The sequence below is a fragment of the Anser anser genome (genome assembly GCF_964211835.1).
Source record: "Anser anser genome assembly, chromosome: 7".
Taxonomy (NCBI): Eukaryota; Metazoa; Chordata; class Aves; order Anseriformes; family Anatidae; genus Anser; species Anser anser.
In genome coordinates, this window is record NC_139727.1 from 29,907,710 (window position 1) to 29,930,486 (window position 22,777).

Sequence of the window (22,777 nt, forward strand, 5' to 3'; positions counted from 1 at the left end):
CCTATTAACTTACTGGAAAAAATATTGCTTTGCCATGATGGTATTCTGAGCTCTAAAATAGAACTGAAGGTGGTATTCCTGGCCCTAGAGAGAAATTTACACAAATCCACAGAGGTACAAATCTGGAAACAAAGGAGGGGAAATAAAAAGCAACAGAGATTTTTAAGGGTATAAACACATACATTTGCTTTCTTCTGGACAAGAGACTGTATGCACCAAACCTTAGAATCAGTATTTAATTAACCTCTTTAAAAACACCATTAAGTTCGCTGGTGTGTGACGAACAGGCACAGGAATGAATGTTTGGCAGGATGCCAGGCAACATCAGAGAAGCTTTAGGAAGAGGAGAATGAAATTAAAGGGAGAAGTTTGCTTTGGAAAAGTATCTCATTCATGGGTCCTATTCAATGGGCATCATAAACACGAGCCTGGGAGCAGTTTCTCTGAGTCAAGCCCTGGGAGGTTCATAAATTGCTTCTCGGTCTAGCTGGATGTCATTACTGACTCTCCTCATGGAAATTAAAAGACTCAGTTCAACATATCTGCTGGTGGCCACAGATGGAGGTAGGATATGGGGTGGGTGGACCAGTCAAGTTTATGTGTAAGCAAGAGCTTGAAACAGAGGGACCAATTCACATGACTGAAATGGCTGGAATCCTCATTGAGACACTACCGAACTTGTCGTGCTCCCTGATGGCTAAACTCCATTCGGAAAAAAACTAAAAGGATCTTTAAGAGGAGAATCATAACTTAAATTCTTTCCATGGCTTTCTAGAGCAGCTTCTGTCTTTCTCCCCACTTCTGCTTGAATAAAATTTCTTAACCCACCTCCCCAGACTGTATGCTTGAACTTCAGCTACATCAAAGTAAGGTAGTGTTTGGATTTGTGGTGTTAAAGTCCAAGTTGCGTGATGTAGCAAAAGAGCCAGAATCAAACTAGCCCACCTATTTGCCCAGCATCTCCAGAGCAATGACAATGAGACTTTCTGAAGTGTGTCCCCCGCCTTATTGAAAGACTCTGTGAGAAACAAAGGACTGTGGGCAAGTTCATGAAAATAAATCCAATGATTGTTATTAAATGCATAGAAACTACATCTGGATCAAGAAGATTCAAGCCTTACAATAGCTATAGACTGGAGGTTATTTTGAGAAAGGACACTATACTTACCTTGCTCTTTCACTCTTCTACGAATCTGTTTCTGGCTAGTGTAAGAGACAAGAAAGGAGTCTGCAGGACCTCTTGTGATTCAGGAGGGTTGCGTTGTCCTTTCCTCTTCTAGCTTCAGGGTCCATCCCAAAATACTGTATTGAATTTAGCAATAAATAAGTAAATCTATTTTATTTTGCAAAGGCTGGTCTATGTTAGTTCTGAGCATTAACAGAAGATATTACTATGGAAAGTGAAAGGTCTTTTGGTAGAGCCATCAGGTTAAACTTAAAAAAGAGCAATGTGAGCTAAACTCTGCTCTGGGGAAAATTCCCCCTTCTGGACATGTCCTGGGAAAGAAGGGGGTGAACAACTGTACAGCCAAGAGAAATCTGCTGCAGACCTGTAGGACCTGTAGCTCTCTGGCATTGCTACATGGATAGTGAAGCAAAATGGAAAGCAGTGCTGTGTCCCCAGAACAGGCTGTTCGTCCAGCCGCTGCTATGTGTTCAATGAATCTGCAACCAGCTACATCTGACACATCCACAGTGCCCTTGTGCCTGTTGAGCAGAGACCCTTTCTGCTGTGATTTGATCTTTCGTCAACATGGAAGGAAATTTTCTAAAGGGTGCAAATTAATTAATCAAGTTAACCCTGAGACATCTAATTGGCATTATGGTATTTAAACACCAGTGAATCTGGCAAATGCTGAATAACATTTGATTCTGTTTCTTTAATGACTGTGAAAAAGATAATAATAAGGGGAGTTGATTATGCCAGGTTAACATTTAATTAAAGTAGAGGAAAGGAGTAGCTGTAATTTGTAACCACCACAGAGAGGAAACAGATAGGAGAGCATTGTGCATACCTGTGAAGTTTTGCTCCAGCTTTTAATTAAAATTGCAGTTCTGTAAGGTAGCACTTTGTCAGATAGATTCTGGTTAATCTCCATCACTCTGGCTATATTAACTGTAGGATTCTTCAGTGGCTTCCTATCCTTAATAATAAAATAGATGCTATTAGGTAAACAAACTCTGTGTCCCTTCACTTAAGGACTTGTACTTTTAGTTATGAAGGCACTTTTTTTTTCTTTTTCTTTTTCTTTTTTTGTTATGATACCAGTGTTCACAGAGCTACTGGAAAGCTCTGGGTGGTAATTTGGGAGTCAAGAACTCACCTATGTAATGACTAATCTATTTATTTGCTGTCATCTCTCTTATCCACATGCCTATGTTGTCTGCTGTGAAATAATGATCCATGTGACCTTACAGATGTGTTTGAGATTTAAGTAAAACCATCATACTGGTGAAGCTGGCAGATCTGTGATGTTCTACCAGCATATACCCACACAAAAATGTGAGGGAATCAGGTGAATCTATTGTGGTAACAAGTAATTCATGAATACCTTACAGGGTCTTCAAAGATCAGTGAAGTCTCAGGTACTCAGAAAGATGTTCACAAATCAGTAACAAAGAGTAAAAAAATAATAATAATAATAAAAAAATTACATCTGCTTAGTGCTGAGAAACAGATGCATGACAGAATTCACCTGCTCTTTTCCTTTTCACTGTCCTGCACATATATGTATTTGCACTAATATATTTGTTTTTATTTCTTAAACTACAAACATACACAAACACACATGAAGTTATTTAGAAAAAGTTTATATGAGATTTTTGGAAAGGAATATTCAATTTGTTAATATGATGATTCTGATTCAAACCAGGCGAGGAAAAAAGCAGCATTTTGTTGCATGGTGTCTTCCCTTAGAGGGGACTGCAGTCTGTCTTTAGTTGTCCTTAGGAGTTTGGTGAGTTTTGATATAAAAATCTCTTTAAAGATTTATCTTTATCTGCCCTAAAACTTAGTTCTCTGGCTGCTGTCTCTGTGTTTTCATTTTCTTACCTCCTTGGTGTCCAGTTATCCGCTAGGAAAAGAGGGTGTTATTTTATATTATTTTATATTATTTTATTTTTTATAGAGTTTCATACTCTTCAAACTGTGCTGGAATGAAGGAATTTTCTTATTGCTAGAAACAGAGGATACATTGAAATTATATTCAGTCATTGCACTACCAGACTCTTAATTACTTTATTTCTCTGGGAGTCAGTCCATATCTGTGAAACTATGATCTTAGGGTTACCCCCATATTTTGTCTTTTCTCATTCCAGGCAATATTGTTTTGTCATTCCTGGCCATTATTACATATAGGTAAAGCACTTCAATGTTGTGGTCTTTATCTTGATTCACTGCTGCAAATAAAATGATTATTTCCTTGCTAACAATTTCTGTGTACTGAACAGGTAAACAGCAAGTCTAATGAATGTTACCTGTCAATTAAAATGAGAGAGTAAAACCTAAGCAAGTATTCAGCTACAGCATGCAATGCTCAGGTATATTATTTCACATATTTTCAATGTTTTTCTTTTTATTTATTTATTTATTTATTTATTTATTTTAGTCTGTTTTTACAGCAGATTTCTTTGAGGTAAGCCTAGGCCTTTGTTGTTTATCATAAGGAAGCCAAAAATCAAAAACAGATCCACCTTTATTTAAATTTAATTTTCTTGTCCCTTTTCTGACCAAAGATTTTACACATTTTTTTTTAAATAATATATTTTCTAAGGAGGTAAAAATTCACAGGCTGTACTGGGATAATTTCATTAGGTTCCACTTTGAAATCCCATGGTCAGATTCTGCTCCCAGAGACACGGTTGTAAACATGCTGTAAATATACTGAAGTGCCTGTTTGTTTCACTCGGTCCCAGAAAGACAGAACTAGCCACTACATCATTTATTTATGGATATCACAACCCCAGCGTCATTTAAGAGTAGATGTTTGTATTTCATGTTCTTGATTTTCTTGACTTTTAATCATTCATAGGACATTATCAATTATTGATATTCCATCTATTAAAAATGCCATAAATAAATAAGCTATGTACACAGGCTTGACCAGGAACAGCATGGTCCAAGATAAACCAGTTCTGTACAATAGAAACTGTCTTCTGTTTGATGAAGTATTCAGCTGAACCTGGAAGGTTGTGGGTAGATGGCACCTTCTTGGCTGCTGTACCATAAACATCCCTAAAAATAAGATATTACTCTTGCTTCTTGGTTAAAATAACCAAAAAAATCTCTGAAAGATATGAAGAGTTTATACGAATGAATATACCCAGTTTTCATCTCATAAACAAAAAATGAAAAAGTACTAATGGTCTTTTCTTCCTTCCTGCAGTCTACATGCTCTGTCTTGACTTCCAGCTTCGGGAAAGTGAAATCTGAAAGATGTTAGATCACTGAGGCTACCTGAATGCCCAATTCTGCTTTGTTATTACTTTTTGAAACCAGAAACAGAAAGGAAATAAACAATCTTGCTTAAAAAACAACACAGTCTTTTTACATTAAATGATCCTTATTTAAGAAGAATGTTCTATTCCTATTTTCAGTTCAGAAAGTACCCTTCAAAACAAGAAACAAAGCAAACAAACAAACAAAACACCTCAGTACAAATATAAGTGCTCTCTTCCTCGATGGGGTATTAAGAAAATGGAGCCCTCGTTCTTTACTGATGATGGTAAGGTGCTGTAATCCAAAGGCATGTAGAACAACACATGCTGACTCTTTTTCCTTCTCCATGAGACGTGTTTTAAAGCTGAGCTGGCTCCGTGCTTCTTTGAAGAGCTGCAGGTAAAGAGAAATGCTGTTTTCTTAAGCATGTAGTCCATGAGCTGGGACGCTCCTGCCATAGCAAGGTGCTTGGGGGAAATCTGGTATGGGCAGCAGGGCCCTGCTGCCACCAAAGCTATACAGTGGGGGTTCATACTCACCCATTGCAGTTAGGAGGGGAACAGATTGCCACCTAAATGGCTGTGGTACAGCTGCTCGCTTTGCCTGCATCCACGAAGCAGTACAATTAGAAATGAGGAAAACCTGTTACCATGGATTCCCTGTTAATTCAGGCATGAGGGTCAATCACACCCTACTGTTCATGTGTGATCACCTGAGAGTCTGTGTTGTTAGCTCTGTTTCTATATGATGCTTGACATAAAGCACAGACTTCTAGAAGAAATTTTATTGCAGCTGGGTCTCAGTTGACCTAAAATGGGTCCAAATGAAAGGAATCCCTGTTGTTGTAGCGATACACATGAATTTTAGGGGCTTGAAGTAGAATCCTCTGCTCTTGATGATGTGCACAGGACCACTATGACAATGCCTGTGGGAAGTGGACAGTGGGAGAGGAGATGGGCTTGGCAGAAGGAATTCACCAGCTGGAACAGGCTGATAGCCCCATTTCCTAAAGAAAAGGTTCATACGGTCACTCTGTGCTTGTGGGTATGGTTGTTTTCGTATCTCTCTGGACTCTTCTTGCCTCCTGCCCTTCATCTGCTATTAATGAAGCTGCTGGGCAGTTTCAACCATGCTTGACAAGTCTCAAAGAATCAATATCTTATGAGCTTAATCTGAAAAGGCAGCTGGGCAAAGGAGAAAGTCCAAAATGTGCCTTTCAATCTTCTACCCCCAAGGAGACCACAAACTAGGTCAGCCCTGGAATGGCACATCTGCCAACACACAGGTCTATGAAAAAGCAGTGCTAGGGGCTTTGATGTACCCTTAGTTTCCCAAAGTTTCCCTCTCACCGCAGGGTGGTTCAACTCAAACAGTGGTGAGAAACTGTGGACACTGACTTTTCTTCTTGGCGGGTTCTCTGCCTTCACAAGAAAATAATTAATAAATCAATGAAAATCTACTCAGCTGGCTATGCAGACTCTCTTTGTGCTCTTTGATCTGTGCGCTCGTGGCTCCATGGTGATGCTTACAGCTGCTGACAGGCGATTTGCTGGGGTCTCTGTTCTTTGTTGTGCTTGGTCTTGGCATGAAAATTTCAGAGTGGTTAATGAGATCCATTGGCCATGGCAATCCATCCCCCTGTGCATTGAGTGCTAATTAGTGTCAGCCTGTCACAATAGCAAGATGAGTTGCAAAATAAAACCATCAAGTGCACTCCAATTCTGATTTATTATTTATTTTCCTGTCACTGTGGCTGAACAATAATACCAAGAGAAAAAAATTCAGTCTGGCCTCTTCTCTGGCTCCATGTGCTTTGGTGATGATTTCCCTGTAATTAATGAGGTGCATTATCTAACTCCCTCACCTTGCAGGGGGAAGAAAAGTCCTTATTTCACTCTTTCCTTATTTCCAAAGAGAAACTCCCTGAAAGCTATGGGAAAAGACAATTGTGGAGAGCAAATGACCTAACAGGCAGGCTCCATTCATGGTTCTGCACACTTCAGGTCCCTTTTGTTCACTGATTTAATTAGATTTAGTATGGAGTCCCTACCCACACCAGTAAACACAGCATCTACATTTCACGTCAATGCAAAGGAGGGTGTGAGCTAGGTTTTTGGGTCTGGATTCTTTCACATCTGTGTCCATTTACATAACTCTGTCCTTATAGGATTGAATGAACTGCTGCAGTGTTCCAAGATGGCACTATTTTTTCTGTATTAAGGTTTCCTTAAATAACTATACACGTGGAACAATTCTAAAAAATGTATCCTTATCATAGTTTTACCTCTGTAGGCCTGGAACAAACCTGGTGACAGCAGATCTGAGATCAGAGTCTTGGTTACTTTATACATTACTGTATCAGACATTTTTTTTCCCTAGGAGTATTCACCCACCTCCAGCAGTAAATTCTCACAAATGACTCGATTCATATTTATTATATTTTGTAGACTCTGTCTAGAGAGTAGTGATTGTGAATAGAGTAAGTACCCTGCTATTAATAATCAAGTAGCTAAATGAGTGTTGGCATACAGCTTACGTATGTCCATTCATCTGTGTGTGACTTGAACTATCAAGTGGGAGAAATACTCCCTTTACTGACATCTTCCTCTATTTTTTTTTTCTTTGAACAGTATTTATGAGGTGAGAAAGTTGTACAAAAAGTTGTAGGAGGGAAAACAATGATCTAAGCCAGAAGAAAATAGTGAATTATCTTTTAATACCATCGTCTAATCTCTCACTCAAGTTTATTTCCAGCGGTATTATGTTTAGCACCATTGAATTAGCAATATTTTGGCTGTTAATTATGCTTATATTTGAAGTCTGCTTCTTTTATTGATCAGTCTCTTTTATACCACTGGCTTTTGTAACCACCTCAGTAGTAGTAAGAACCAAAATGCATTCTCACCCACTAGCTTGGAATGACCCTGATCCGTAGTATTTCAACTATAGTAAACTTAAAATAAAACAATAAGAAAGTATTGTATAGGATATCCTATTCTGGAGCAGAATGAAGCTCCTGGCTTCCTTGTGGTATCCCAAAGTCATGCTGCTATTTATTTATTTATTTTACTTAAAAAAATCTAATTTGGTGTGGAGTCTTTTAACTTAGATAGAATCAGGCAATTTGGTGGATAATTTGCCTTTTCCTCTTATCTGCATCGGGCAGTTGAATATCCTGACAGCTTCCTCAGTTATTGTTTGTTTGCAGTTTATTGGTCTCTTCTTGCTTTGCAAATAGGTCACTTCTCAGTCATGCACCAGCAGGCTGTCAGCAAGAGCAAAGAGCTGTGTTGAGCCTTTCACATGTAAACTATGGAGAGCTGAGAAATAAACCTCTCTGAAATGAAGAGACGAAATGAGCACAACAGAGTGGAAGTTCCTCTAACTCAGCATACAGTCCCAACTTTGTCCCCATCCCCTTCTAGCTTCTTCTGTGGGTTTTTGTTCGTTTACTTGTTTGTTTCTTCAGTTCTGATCAAATGACATTGGATCCACTCTTTTTGGTGTTACTTATGACTTTGTGGTTTAATATACTATTATTGTTATTTTTTATTTTTATTTATTTTTTCCTTAGGGGACAGACTTTGCCGGTTAACAGCTCAACATCTCACATAGCAAGTCCATGACTGGAAAGTGCTAGTGTGTCCATGAACTTTAATAAGCTCTTTTGCATCTTCATGCTGCATATTGCTGCAACAGCAGCAGCTAAAGCAGATAATATCTTGCTGAGGTCTTTGAGTTTTCTTTGATTTAAAGATCTTCAAGAAATTGTCCTAAAACTTCCTGTCCTTTGCACAAATTGGCTTTCAGTGTCTGGTCACTCTGCAGGTTGTGTATACTAGTTATTTTATGTAAGTTGTAATACTCAGAGCTTTAGGGTATGTGACAGGTAATTTTACAAAAAAAATCTGTGCAAAAGCACAGTTTTGGGGAAATTATACTAATTTTCCCACAAGTAGGTCAGAGAAAAAAAAAACACAATGCAATGTGACAAAGTCATTGCTTGTTTAAATGTTTATAAACAATCTAACTATTTAAAAGAATGAGAGCATGCAATGAAAAAAAAAAAAACAACCACCACCACCAACAAAAAAAAATGTATGCCTGAATAAATAACATTTGAAAGAATGCACATTTTGTTTTCTGAAGTGAGCTTTATTTTCTATCAGTTATGGCCCCCCCAAATTTTATCCCTTTGATTTAGTGTAGTCTTGGAAGAATATAACTTGTTTTGTTAATATGGCATGGATTTTGTCTGTTTACATAAAACTCTAGCAAAAAAAAAGATTGGCATATTTTGTGTTGTAAATACAGGGATCTTTTCAGTTAATTATATGCAAATCAGCTTTGTTAACAAACACCTAAATAACTTTGCCTTGTGTTCATTAGCCTGAGAGATACAGTACATTTCTCAAGGAACTAGAGAAGGAATATTAATCAAAGCAGCTTGTAAGTTTTAATGAGTTTATTAATTGTTGACCTCTGTATTTCCAAGAAATGGTATTAAATGTGAAAGAAAACTAAGATATTTTTGAGGGAAAATATTATATAGATATAAATGGAAAAAAAATGTCATCGTCAAACTTTGGTCATGAAAAATGTAACCTCATTTTAGCTGTTAAGGTACTGATAACTCATTTTTTTCTAACAGACTATATGTTGGCTGATGAGAGTTTAATGGTAGTAACATTCTTATTACACTAAATTAATGTTCATTGTCGTAGAGGAATATGAGAAAACTTGAAATAAAGTTGAGTTTTGTATTTAGTTTTCCAGATCAGGTGTGTTTTGTTGTTTTTTTTTGTTTTGTTTTGTTTGCTTGTTTAATCTTTTAAACCGGTGATGATGCTGTCCTGAATTTGCTTTCTTAATGGAGCTTTTGAATACCATGTTATTTTATTACTTCTGTGTTTAGAAAATCTCTAAAGGTAAATGTAATCTTGAAAAATGCAAACAGGAAGCGAACATGTTAGCAAGGCTGTGAAAGATCCCTGTCCTCTGCGGCCAGCTGCCCTTGTCACATTTTGCACACTAAGCCCATTAATGATGAGTGGAAGGGTGTGACAGCCTGGGGAGTCTGGTGGTGAGGTTCATTGATGCCTTCCTTGAGGGGAACCTTCAGGTCTGACCCTCAGCAGTGATCAGTCATCACTACCATCCTTCCTAAAAGAAGGAATATACTGCTTCACATAGCTAGTCTTAATGATGTGGAGAAAGATGAAACCCTCTTGAATTTTCTCCTGCTGTTTTCCTGACCTCAGCTGTGGAGATAGTCTTTAGTGTTGTGTGCAGGAGCCAGCGCTGGTGTAATTAATCCTCTAATTCCTTTCTAATAGCTGTCTAGCCAAGTGTCAATAAACAGGTGGGATACATGACAATAAAAACATTTGTCAGGGTAACACATAGTGTTGTTTCAGATGGAGACAGGCAAGAACAAGGAAGAGTAATGAATAAAATGAAAGAAAACAAGGTAGATCATGGACCAAATTCATGTTTCCAGCTGATCTTAACTAATTTGATTTGGTCACTTCAATTCTGAAGGATAAAAAAATCTCCAGGGTGGAAGGATGGAAAGCTGGTGAGAAGTTTGTGGCACTTGATTTGCTCTGGTCTCCAGCTCTGATCTTCCCATGGCAACAACAGATCATAGAATCATAGAATCATAGAATGGCTTGGGTTAGAAGGGACCTTAAAGATCATCTAGTTCCAACCCCACTGCGATAGGCAGGGATGCCACCCACTAGATTAGGTTTGCCAGGGTCCCATCCATCCTGGTCTTGAACACCTCCAGGGATGGGGCATCCACAACTTCTCTGGGCAATCTCTTCCAGTGCCTCACCACCCTCTGGGTAAAGAACTTCTTCCTAACATCCAATCTAAATCTCCCCTCTTTCAGTTTAAAACCATTCCCCCTTGTCCTATCATTATCTACACGAGTAAAGAGTCCCTCTCCATCCTTTTTATAAGAATCCTTTCAGTACTGAAAGGTTGCAAGGAGCTCTTCCCCAAGCCTTCTCTTCTCCAGGCTGAACATCCCCAGCTCTTTCAGCCTTTCTTCATAGTAGAGGGGCTCCAGCCCTCTGATCATCAGATGATGGTATTTTTCATTTTCTAGCACTGCTTTCCACATGAAGTCATCCTAAGTTCTTATACAAAGATTTATTCATTCAAGAGACGGTACCTGTGTAGCAGCGAGTGACAAAGCTGGCCCGCAAAAATACCAGAAACTAGACTGTACCTCCTTTGGTGCAGCAGAAACAAGGATGAAATGAAAATGTTCTGCTGTCAGCTAGAGATGTGTTCCAAAATTTTCCATCAAACTTTATGTGGGGAAGGGGAAGAATTAAGATCTGTTCTTATGACCACATTGCAGTTTGGATAGAAGATAACCAAGCTGGAAATATTTTGACCAGTTCAACTAGGCTCATTAAGGATAAAAAGGAAAAAAAGAATTTAAAGGAATAATTAAAAGACATTGCTAAATCCAAGAATATTAAAGATCCAGAAAAGCTCAGATGCCCATCTGTCCAAAGATTGCTCTGTTCAGGGAGAACAGAGCTGTAATACAGCCTATCACATTCTTAATTACTCTTTGTTTTCTATATTCCAGATCTCTTAGGCTTTGGATATCTCCTTTAATTTCTGAGTCAGACAGTCATAACAAGCGTAACCCATCTAGTTTGATGTCTGCAAAGTGCTTTTGGCAATATTTGAGTGATATAAAATAGAAAAGTTGCATGTGGTGGTGTTTTTCTATCTTTCTTTTTTTGGGGGGTGGGTGTTTTTTGTTTGTTTTTCCCACGTGAAAAAAAATACAATAATGATAATAATCTACTCTTAAGCAGCCACAAACTCTGAAAACTTTGAAAGGGTAATTTGGTCTCTTTTCCATTTTAAATCTCTTCAATCAGTTCTTTCTTCCTAGCATCCTTACTGCCATTGATTTATTTCAATTAAGATTCTCCTGTTCAAGCACCATAATTAACCCGTCACTACTAATTCTCATCTCTTTGGATTATGCAGATAGATCTAAAATCCACGTGAACTAGACCAGTGGCATTTGCTTTCCTGAAAGTAGGAAGAGTCCAAAATTCCTCAGTGAGGCAGACCTGGGATAAGGAAAATATTTCAATGCCTATGTCACTGAACTGACAGGTCTGTTTGTTTTGATTGGTTTTATGTACTTTCTTTCTGATGTTATTTTCTACAGATCTTCCTGAAACCTTTTCTGAAAGAGAGAAATGAACCAGAACAGCTCCTTCTGTAAAACCCTAAAGGGGTCTGATATAGGTCCATTATGCAGAAGTGGTCGTAGGTTTCAAAAAAGGTGGATTTAAAATAAGTTATTAAGCATGTTTTTATCCTCAGAAATAAGGAAAATGAATAACACAAATTACCTCGTGTAGTTATGCAAGATCAACTTGACCATACTTCAGTCCCTGGCAGACCTTCAATGATGCTATGAGACAGCCTTTCCATGCTGGACCTCTCCTGATGACAGCTTTCCTGTTTCCACCCCTTGCTTTAGGGAACTGTGGTTTGAGATATCCATGTAGCTACCTTAAGTCTCCTGAGAAAAGTGGCTCCTGCTCACCCACACAGTGAGCTGGAGCAGTGCTGGCCTGCAAATACATCAACCAAAGCAAAGCCAAACCAGACCAGACAATGTTATGCAGCTGAAAAGAAACACATGAAATAGAAAAAGTCTGTAGAGACATGTCTGTTTTTATATTTCCTGAGATATTTTTAGAGCTTACTATACATGCCCTGGCTCCACTGGTTGATTGGTATCTCCTTTGCTTACAAAAGCTAGGAAATAATATCTAGAATGATATATTCAAGTAGAGACAGGAGATGGCTGCCTTGCCTGGTGTGAAAGCCCACACTGTTTGAGATGAGACCTGCCTCCCCTGCCCTGTAACAAAAAGCTAGTAGAAGGCAACATGGGAAAATACTCACTTCAAACTCCTCATATGCACACAATTTATTGTAAAATTGTTGTCAAGCTTTATAAACATGGAATTCAGCCCTGTTACATCTAAGTCTTGCATAAAATGCTTGCAAAAGACTCATGTAGTCTTCAGGGGGAAGGCTGTATACATTATAAATGGTTAATGCTTCATAGGATAGAAATTCAGTGAAGCAGGAAAATGCTTGTTTGATATTTTTTTTTTTTTTTTTTTTTGTCTGTGAGGCTCTGAAAGCTCACCTCTACTGAGTAGTGAGGAAACTGGAGTTTACTGAACCAGAACCTGTTTCAGACCTTGAATAATCAGGTTCAGTGCCACCAGGGTTTGGGATGCCTTTTACCTTAGCTGAGCAGGTGGCTTGAGTCTTGCACCTTAAGATATTTTTCCAGACCAGTGACTCACTAAAACGATAAGGAGACCTGCAATATTGATTGGATTAAGAAAGTGTCAGATAACCTTTCACCCCTATCTGATCAGCTTTCTGCATCAAAATATGAAAATAAGAGCATTAAACACTGAGCCTTTCCTACCATGTTCTGGAGAACATGGATGCACTAAAGAGGTTTTTTGTACCACAGGAAACAGCTGTATTTGAGGCCTGGAATTAAGCATCATTTGGGAATATCTGAATCCAGGACATAGATTTTTATTTCATGCCAGTGTACAGAGATCTGATTTTCTGATTGAGATGAGGAGAAAGGCTCCGTTTCTTCTCCTAACTCAGAAATGCATAAACCAAAACCATGGAACTTGTTTCTCTGATTTATGTTTCATTTTAGTTTTTCAAGGTATGCAAAGAAGCTGAAAATTGAGAATTGGAAAATTTAGTCAGGCAAGAGAGGTCTAAGTGCCTGTACAGTTTATGGGTCAGATTCATACTGAAGCTACAAGTCTTTTACTAAAACCATTCAAAGTACATCTATATACATATACATAAAATATCTCACTTTTTAAAGAAGTTGGCCATCTCAGTGAGTCAACAGGCATGGGAGAGACTGGACTTTGGTTCAACAAGAATCTTTTTGGTGTAACAGAAGTTCAGTAGTTAGTAGGGAAGAGCAAAGTGTATCCATAACTATGTGGCCAAGGAAGACAATGAGCAATGATTTGGGTAGGAAGGCACCTTAAATATCATCTAATTCCACTACCCCTGCCTTGGACAGGGACACGGTCCACTAGGTCAGGTTGCTTACAGCCCAAGATAGAAGAAAGATTGAAGTCAGTCCCCTGGCAAGGCTGAAAATCTCCATCATTGCAGCTACTAAAGAACTGCTTACACTACTAACTATCAAAAATATTTTACATGGTGTTGATTCTTGTTTCTTGAAGCTGGTGGTTGAGGTAGCCATCTAGAGGTCTCTTTTGATTCTATTTTCTACATTTTTCATAATTCTGTTATAGAAAACTACTTTATTTCTGGCAGTTAAATGTGGGTGATTCTGTGAGAGCATGTGCAGAGGCAGAGTAACAAGAAGAGTGTGAACACAATGACAATAGTGTTAATTGTTTAAAATTAAGAATGGAAGAAAAAGTAAAGCATCCCTCAGGAGGATCAAATTAGGCTATGTCATCACAAAAATAATAGCATCCTGCATCACAAACTACAGGTGAGATGAAGTACAGGAACACCACTGCTAATAGAAAGGGTTTAAAAGCCATGTAGAACTCCTGTTTTCACTCTATGTGCTGGAAACGACTGCAATGAGAAGGGCAGAAAAAAACTCTGTGCCACAGCTGTATGCATTCATTTGCAAGTGAGAACACCCACAACTGCAGTTCTTGCTGGCATCTGGGGCTAAAGGTGTGTTTATGCTCTGGTGTTAGCACATCCTGTGCTTGGTAAACCTGTCTTGCCTTGAGGAAACAGTTTTCAGAGCAGCACAGAACCTAAGCTGTGCTACTGCTGAAGCCACCTCACCCACATGAAAGGTTTACATCTGTACTGCAGTGGCACTGGGAAATGAGGAGCACGTAGCAGGTCCTACCTGGCACTCTCCCAGGTGGTGTACAGGAGGATGTAATGCGTCCTTGTACTTCTGGTCTGTTACTTAATTTGCCTCCATCAACCCTGGTGTAGCCGGAAAGCCACCCATTGCATCACCCACCCGTGCTGCATGCTTATGCAGCGCCTGGCTGCCGTAGCTGCATCTGCAGAGACCCCTCGTGGAAATGCAGTGTATACCAGGAGGAGAATTTTTCTGTTCTTTTTCCTCTCTTTTACGTCATCTTTCCTCTCTTCTCTTTCCTCTCTTTTCTCCTTTCCTCTCTTCACCTTTCCCGAATTGCGTTTCTTGTTAGCTGTATCAGTTATCCTGTGACCTCACTGAACACTAGCTCCAGACAGTAATATAATTTATGAAACAGGTATTTAGGATATTTTTCCAAACTCCTACCCAAAGTCATGAATTTCTCAATATTTTCTTCCTCATATCCTTCTTTCTTCCAACACTGCAGTGCTGTTTTATGGGCTCAGGGTTACCCACAATGTAAGTATGAACATATTCCTTTTTTTTTTTTTTTAAATATTTAATTGTTTAATTGCTCTTGGAAAACATGTTTACTTGAATCTAAGGGAGAGGCATGCAAGGCTAATTGGTTTGATGAAAATTTCAGGCCCCATCTTTACTGCCTGAAGTTTGCTTTTGTCTGAGGATGATATAAATTTAAACTACGTCGGCACAATGATGCCTTTTGCCAGCCATGGACCAGCGCTCTCCCTGTGCTTTCCCATCACTATGTGTTGTGTCCTATGCCCACTTTGCATGAGTGTATAGAAGCCTGAATCTTGGGGAATCTGCCCTTCTTTGTTGCAAATGTTAACATGTTGCTCCATTTGCTTAAAAATAAAATAAATCTTTTCTAAATAAAATAAATCGTATCAGTGTGGCTGTAACAAACCTGATGTGTGCAGGTGTTTCTGGCAAAGGTTCACATGTGAAACCTCCAGAGCACACAAATACCCTACACACAGCTAATGGGTATAAAGGGTAATTTCCTTAGCTCCTTTCCAGCTAAGGAAATTACCCTTGATATCACTGAATATATGTTTTCCTGCTTACCTTTGAACTCATGGGCCAACTTTGATGAAATGAAGATGGAAGAAGGGTTATCTTAAAAGACATTGAATTTTTACCTGTTTAGATAGTACAAGCAGTGATAAAGAGTATAGGAAATCTCTTTCAAGATGTGAATCCACAGGCAACACAACTTGAATAGTTCTGCCAAATGATAGAAATTGCTCTGTTGGTGTTATATCTGCTCTTCATGGGGAAAATAGTTTTTACCCTAACTACTTACTTTTGCTAACAAAAATAAAAATAAACTCTCATTGTAAACTTTATACACATCATATTCTTTGCTCCCCTCCATGGGGATTCAAAATATATGTTTAAAGTGTTTCCAGAGGAGTTTCTAGATATATTTTCATGAAGCTGTTGCAGATGGTCTAGAACTTAAAGTCTTCTTGGAACATGAGGAACTGTCATCATCGCCCAATGACTTCACAAAACCTGTGAGACAGTGCTGTGAGAGGAGGTAGAAAAGTGTTTTGTTTGTTTGTGTTTGATTTTGTTTTTCATTTATTTGTTTACTTTCCTAATCTTGTTCTGAATGCTCTGTCTGGTAACAGTGCAGTTGAAGGCTATGGGGGCTGTGAAAGCTGAGAAAATCTCAATGTCTGCTTTTATATTTATGAAAATAAATAAATAAATAAAGAGTCGATGTGACTGAGCGTACAACCCAAAAGTGCAGCACAGAAAGAGAAATATCTCTTCTGAATGGTAGAAGTACCTTAGTAAAAGGCAACCTGAAAATCTACTTCTGCCTCTCACCCATCACTGCAATAACTGCACGTTTTCATTTCCTTCTTTTCTCTCTTGGATTGAAACTGAAGAAGGTCTTGCCTGGGATTTACTGGCAATTGTAAGAGGTGAAAGTGTTTTAATTAGCTATTAAAATGCACACTAGTGTCAGGGCTCTAGAGGATGTGCTCCTGTGATGTGTTAATTCATTTTTAATGTGGACAATTAAGAGGTTTTTTATTTTTTTTTAATTTTTTTTCAGGTCTATGGAGCATTGCCTAATGATTTGGCAGGATCTCCTTGGTCATCATGTAGTTTCACCTTTCATGTTGCTGGACCCTTTTGACAGGGCCAAAGCTGAACAATCGAAGTTACAGATGCATTGCTCTCAAGCACTCTAATCATGCAGAGGTCCTGTTTTTTGTCCCATAACTCCAGCCCTGTGTATTGCAGGCCAGGTAACAAGAGCTTCTGACCTAGGCACCCAGGTGCAACTGATTGTAAGCGATAAGGAAGAAGTGAAAAGATCAATCCAGGCCTTTCAGAGGTGTCAGTAGCAGCCAGAGAAAGATGAAGATTGATTCTAGCATTTCGCCTTTTCTTTAAGTGTTTCTTATGACTGCTCAGCCCAGAGTGTGGATCTCCATAGAGGTCTACATCTGTTTATGATAATGATTTAAATAACGGCACAAGATGCTTTGCACTTCTGCAACATCTTGCACTTCTGCTATCAAGATGGGCTACTTCAACTTTTTTTTTTTGTTTTGTTTTTTGTTTTAAGAGGGCTTTAGGAGTGATCCCTATAGAAGAGCTGAACATCTTTTGTTGCCTTCATACTCCAGTGAAGTTGAGACTCATGCATAGACCACTGAGAGCCATAGGCAAAATCTGTCCTTAGGTGAACCTACCCCAGTTGATGCTGCAAGCAGTTCTTTCCATATGAAAGTAGCTCTTTGGAACAGAGAAACAATATGCCTTCAAGAACTGCATACAGCAACTCATAAACGAATAATATAACTTTGACTGATGCTCGTTGTTACCCTAAGAGAATGACTAGGTGGCTTTACAGCATAAACTGTTTGATTAGGTTTGTATCCTTTTGTGCTATTTAAAATTTCTTTACACTTCACTGTTGCAAGGGAAATGCTCTAAAATATTTCAGTAGCATGAAAAGCAAAGCATAACGTGCAGAGCTTATAATAATGAAACCCAGTGCTACAGCATTATTGGTTTGATTATTAGATTTGCTCTATTTTAACTTGTGTCCTATTCCTTCTCACAGTGATACAGTTATGGCCAAATGTCAATATTAATATTGTTTCGGCTGAGATGATACAATTGTGCAACAGGATTAGAAAGTTGTCAATAGAACTGGAATTTGCACTCTCATTCACGTGCATGAAAACCTCAGAGATTTAATTTTCATATCACATGTGATTCTATTGATTGAAGTCTACAGGAGTCAACGAGTAATCTGCAATTTGTGTCTCCTGTGCCTACATTAGAGGCCTGTGCATTGCAAAAAGGATAGTAGGGGGTAAATAAATACAGCAGCTGGTGGCAAAATCATGAGGTTCTTCTCAGAGTTTCTTGTTTTGTAGTATTTTATTTATTTTTTATTTTCCTAACTTTTATCAGTTCATGCTCTGAAACTAGGAGATATCAATCATTTCCAGGTGGGTAATCTTTCTGATTCTTTTGGAACCATAAATTGTGTGGTAATAAAATGGTGCATTTAGATTGGCCTTCTGTGAAGAATTATGTCAGGCAAGAAAATTCTTTTATTCCTCAACAAAAAGACTAAGTTACCCTCTGAGCCTTTAAATCTTATCTTTGCTGTAGCAAAGATGTGGACCATAAAAGTTTTGATTCCTGTAGCTCTAATTGCTCATGCTGAGTTCTCACCCCATCTCACATGTTTAAGTTGAGTCAGAAAGAGTCTGTTCCTTGTAATGAAGGGACTGAACAGAACATTTAAGTGATTCAGAAGTTGTTTCTATTCTTTCAAGCTGATTTCTGAGCTAACATCCTTGCCTGCAGAACTGGAGGCCTCTGCCGAAAAAGGTATGTTTATCTGATAGATGGGTGTAATACAAAATTCATGCTTACTTCCAACCATGATAATCTCCATCCCCTATCTTCCTTTCAGACTAGACCGTTTCATTTGGGGTAATGGTAGAACTTTAGTTTTCTTTCCCCTTCCATTTTAGTAGTATATCATCAGTCCTGCTACTATTTACATATATTTTGCTATTTAGCTCCACCACAGCAATAGCAAAATTTCCGCTTTAGTTAGTGTTTTGTGTATTGCCAGATACTGATCTATCAATATCTCAGTGAATAATGTGACTGGATCTGTTATTTCTTTCAGCCTTCTGCTTCTTTTATACCTTATTGTCTTATTCTGAAAGTGATTTGAAGGAAGGAAATGGAAAAGTTTTTTTTTTTCTTTTTTCCTTTTTTAATGAAAAACTACCATGTGGCTCTTAATTTGTTTAAAACAATAATAATGCAAGACAGAGAAAGAGTGTGGAACTGGAAGGAAGTGGTATTTATTTCTCACAGTCCTCAGTTCATTATGTAGTCTTGGGACAGGACCAAAATTAATTAAGTTAAGGAAAAAGTTTCTGTGGAAGCTTCCTTTTTTTTTTTTTTTTTTTTTTTTTCTCTAAACAGAACCACAACTTCATTTCACTTCTAAGAAAATGCATTTTGTTCAGTTCTTAAAAATGTAGAGCTCTTGGAGTTCGTGGAGGTCTTGACACTTCTGCTTCATGTTGTTATTTCTTTGAGTGGGCAAGGAAGAATGAAATGGAAAAACTGGACTCTTTATGCCTTGCTAGTGATGTTCTTGTCTTGGGACAGAGTGGATTTAGAAGAGATTCTCAAACCTTTGAACTGAATATTCCTGTCTCCTCAAAATCAGAGAGATCTGGCCTAGGGCTAGGAACATGTATAAGCTCTGTAACTTCTTTAGAAATAGCTTTCATTACCTCAGTGAAGATATGCAATATGAATGTATAGCCAACGATGAATATTTAACAAACTACATTCCAAGACTGGAAGAATAATTAAATCTTTCCATATATTTTGCTATGTCCTTAGCCTTAACTCAAAAGTAAATAACTCCAGAACATATTTTTTGTGATGATTTTCAGTATGTTTTCTTCTCTACATTCTGAGTGAGAACTTCTTGAAAACTTACTGTCATGACATTCTACAAGGCTCTCATGGCTTATCTTATTTAATGCTGATCCATCAAGGTTGCCACATAAACATAATCTTCTAAATGAAGTAGTCAAGGCAAAGAAGATCAGTGTCAGACTTTGACATGCATGATATGCTTTTCTGATCATCTCTCTTTTATGGAGATCAAAGGCTGGAATATACTGCCAGATTACAAAGGACCATCTGTTTTTTTTATTATTATTATTTTATTTATTTATTATTATTTTTACACCCCCCCCCCCGATATCAGCAGAAAATAAAAAGTTTCTTAAAAATGGTTATTATTATTATTTTTTTTTTAGTGTTTGTAGTTTGGATATCTCATTATAAAGTGTTAATGCAGGTATTAAAAGGCACAGAGAATGTTCAGTAAAAAGAGATTTGGTATCTGTATCAAAACATTTCTTTATGTGGGAAAGAGAGCTGCAATGAGACACTTCAAGAATTCTGCAGCGAGATGAATTCTGTAACCCCCAACGTTTCAGTGTTTGATGGCTCACTTTTTTACTTTTTATTTCATTAGGGATACAAATGCTATTTTTTGCCAGCATGTTGACCAGTCACACCTTATTTACATCAGACAGGGACTTGCATAAAGAACTCTCACCTTATACTACCTTGTGTGTTTATAGTCCAGTTTCTTTGTTTCTCTGGGAAGAAGAAACACAACTGGTCAGTCTGACCTGTGATCCAGTGACCAGCTCTGAGGAGGAGGTGTGGATAAGAGTGATGGTGAGACACCTCGGGTACCCATCTGATCAAAAGATGACCTGCAAGGTCAGTCCAGCCACCATCCTGTAACCTGACATTACAACTGCTGGCTTGTTGCAGCATCTGGAAGTTTCTCTTTTCAATACTCTGACATATTGGAAAGAAATATACTTGAAAAACTTGGTTATATCTACGCTAGTAAATGTAATAGATTTCTTACAGTGATATATGCAATAAAATTGTATATTGTGAATGTAATAGCAAGAAATTCTGCATGTATAATGGTAACAAAATCTTTTCACCAGTACAGCTCAGAGAGGTATTACTATTTTTTTCCATAACATAACAGCTGAGCTGAGTTGGCTTTCAGTTCTTGTTTTCTTTTCTAGGATAAATTTCATCCATGCTGAGAGAGCTTTTTAGTATTGCATTCTTTGGAAACATTTAAGTTCAGATAAGACCTTGGAGATGCATCAAAATTGAAAACTGTGAAATGTACAGCTTGTCATGAAATCAGATAAATTATAATAATACACACAATTTATATAATGTCTGAAATGTTCAAAACTGCACAGACATAAACTCATTAAATGGGACAATGGATACAAATTTCCACAGCTTTGATTTGTAAAACTTGAAGCCACACTTAGTTTAATTCTAAACAGACTAGAATTTCACTTGTCTTGTTTGCATCTTGCACAGTGCATGATTATGTGTGAGAAATATGACCAAGCATTGGTAGACTCTGAGAGGGAAAATTGGAGAAATAAAATCCATATCTCTTTATTTCTGTATTCACCCATAAATGTTTGAGGTTCACAACATAAAAACACAGAATTCTCTCCACTCACTTGCCATGACTGGTCCACAGGAAGAAGTCACAGCATAAGTTCTTGGACCATCAAGAGGTGGTTTCGAGGGGAGAGGTTGATTCTGTGGTTTGCGTTTTAAGTTCAGGCAGTTGAAAATTACTTTTGAAAATCAAAATTCCAAAATGAGATCCCAGGGCCTGTTTTTAGGTGAGAGAGGGGGGAAAAAGAAAAAAGGCAGAAGCAGAGGGAAGTCTCAGATGAGTCATCTCTCCTAATTGCGTATGTTCACAGTAGTTATCTCCATTTGAACTAGTCTCCCCAGACTCACTGGTTGTCAATGAAATGAAATAATGGCTTCTTTTCACTCTTGCGAAGCTTCATCTGGCTGCTTGGAAATATTTATTTATTTCAAAGAGCCTTGCTTTAGGAAATTCATTGGCCTATCAGCTAAGTGTATCTTGAAGGAAAAGTTCAGACAAATGTCTACTTATCAGCCATTGGTGCTGTATGATGTGAATCCCATGTCTGCTTACCAGCAATATGTAGGTTATTCCTTAATTCCAGTGAGACCCTAACATGAGGTAAACAGCACAAAAGCAATCTGTCTTTCACTCAGTTTTGGGCCTATCATGTGAAAACTCCAACAAGGCTTCTTTTCCATACTGTTTATAAACCTGACTTGATTACCAACACAGAATAGCAGTTTCTCCTGTTGAAAAGTTGTCTAGTGTTTGAGAAAACTAAGAAAAGTATCATAAGAGTTCTTGTAGTGCCAGAGCTATAGCTGAAAGGGTAAGTGAGATCCTGCTGGATGGTCCTTGTAGCCACGGACTAACCTTTCCTACCCTGGGAGCTGTTGTGCACCGAGACCTGGGGAACGTAGCAATGAACCTTGGGTCTATTCCAGTTCCTGCTGATCTGAGCTCTGTTGAATGACCTGGGGCAGGACATGTTCTTTTGATTTGTCTGAGAGAGTGGAGAAAGTCCGGCTTGTGACTGCTGCAAAGCAAGTTATGGTAAAGCTGACCAAGAGAGGGTGAGAGAGACATGGATGAAAACCACCGGTGCTTGGGGATGGGGTGATGGGCATGGGAAGAGGGAACAAAACTGAAGGTTAGTCAAACTGAAAGGCTGATTGCTTCTGGCAAGAAATCAGCAGAGCAAATAAAAACAGGTCTGCATCTCATTGCAAATCTACTGCCTGCTTTCTCCAACTAGAGTATAGGCTCTTCACAGCTCCTGGCATCACTCATGCACTGTCAAAAATTCAGTGAATAGATGCATCCACTGTTTCTCAAACCTCATTATCTTATTTATTATCATTATTAGCATTAATCTAGTGACCACCTAACTGTTTCCTGAGCAAAAATAGTCATCATACACGGAGCATCTTATGATAGATGTCCCTAGAAATTTTCATGTAAATACAACTTAATTCTTCAGCATTTTATTCTTCCTTCTATTTCTTCTCTCTATGCTTATAGGCCCACTATGCATGGGCACATGGCTCCTGTGACAGCCTGATGTATTAATCATGCAATCATCCCATGAATTTCTTACAACTTGACAGGCTGCTGGTTGTTCAGAGACTAAGCTGAGAGAATCTCTAAATAAGCCTCTAATACAAATAAATGACAGCCATTGACCCCTAAGGACGTTGACAACATGGCTTGACCCTAAATGGCAGGAAGACATGGCAATCTGTCTTTGTCCTATCAGGATTTTTTTTTCCTTGCCCTATTATTTTCTTCAGTTGAGAAATCTCAGGAGTATTGGATTTTTAAAGAGATTTGAATGTTTATATGGAGCATTGCCTCT

General features: G+C 38.2%; 2 long non-coding RNA genes across 4 annotated transcripts in view; one reads left to right on the plus strand and one right to left on the minus strand.

Annotated features, from left to right (window-relative positions):
- The window catches only part of LOC310902408, a 36,509-nt gene extending 19,216 nt beyond the window's left edge, over positions 1-17,293 (minus strand). For 2 of the 3 annotated variants that reach the window (XR_014586707.1, XR_014586708.1), the window contains exons 1-4: positions 14,394-17,293; positions 11,836-12,060; positions 2,016-2,144; positions 1,169-1,302 (exon numbers count right to left, since the gene is read on the minus strand). This is a non-coding gene — a long non-coding RNA (uncharacterized lncRNA). The remainder of the gene's footprint in view (positions 1-1,168; positions 1,303-2,015; positions 2,145-11,835; positions 12,061-14,393) is intronic. The other variant, XR_014586706.1, reaches the window with a different exon arrangement.
- Positions 17,294-17,744: 451 nt separating this feature from the next.
- Positions 17,745-22,580, plus strand: LOC310902406. The gene is made up of 3 exons (XR_014586704.1): positions 17,745-17,884; positions 18,218-18,272; positions 20,069-22,580. It is a non-coding gene; the product is annotated as an uncharacterized lncRNA (long non-coding RNA).
- Positions 22,581-22,777: the final 197 nt, after the last annotated feature.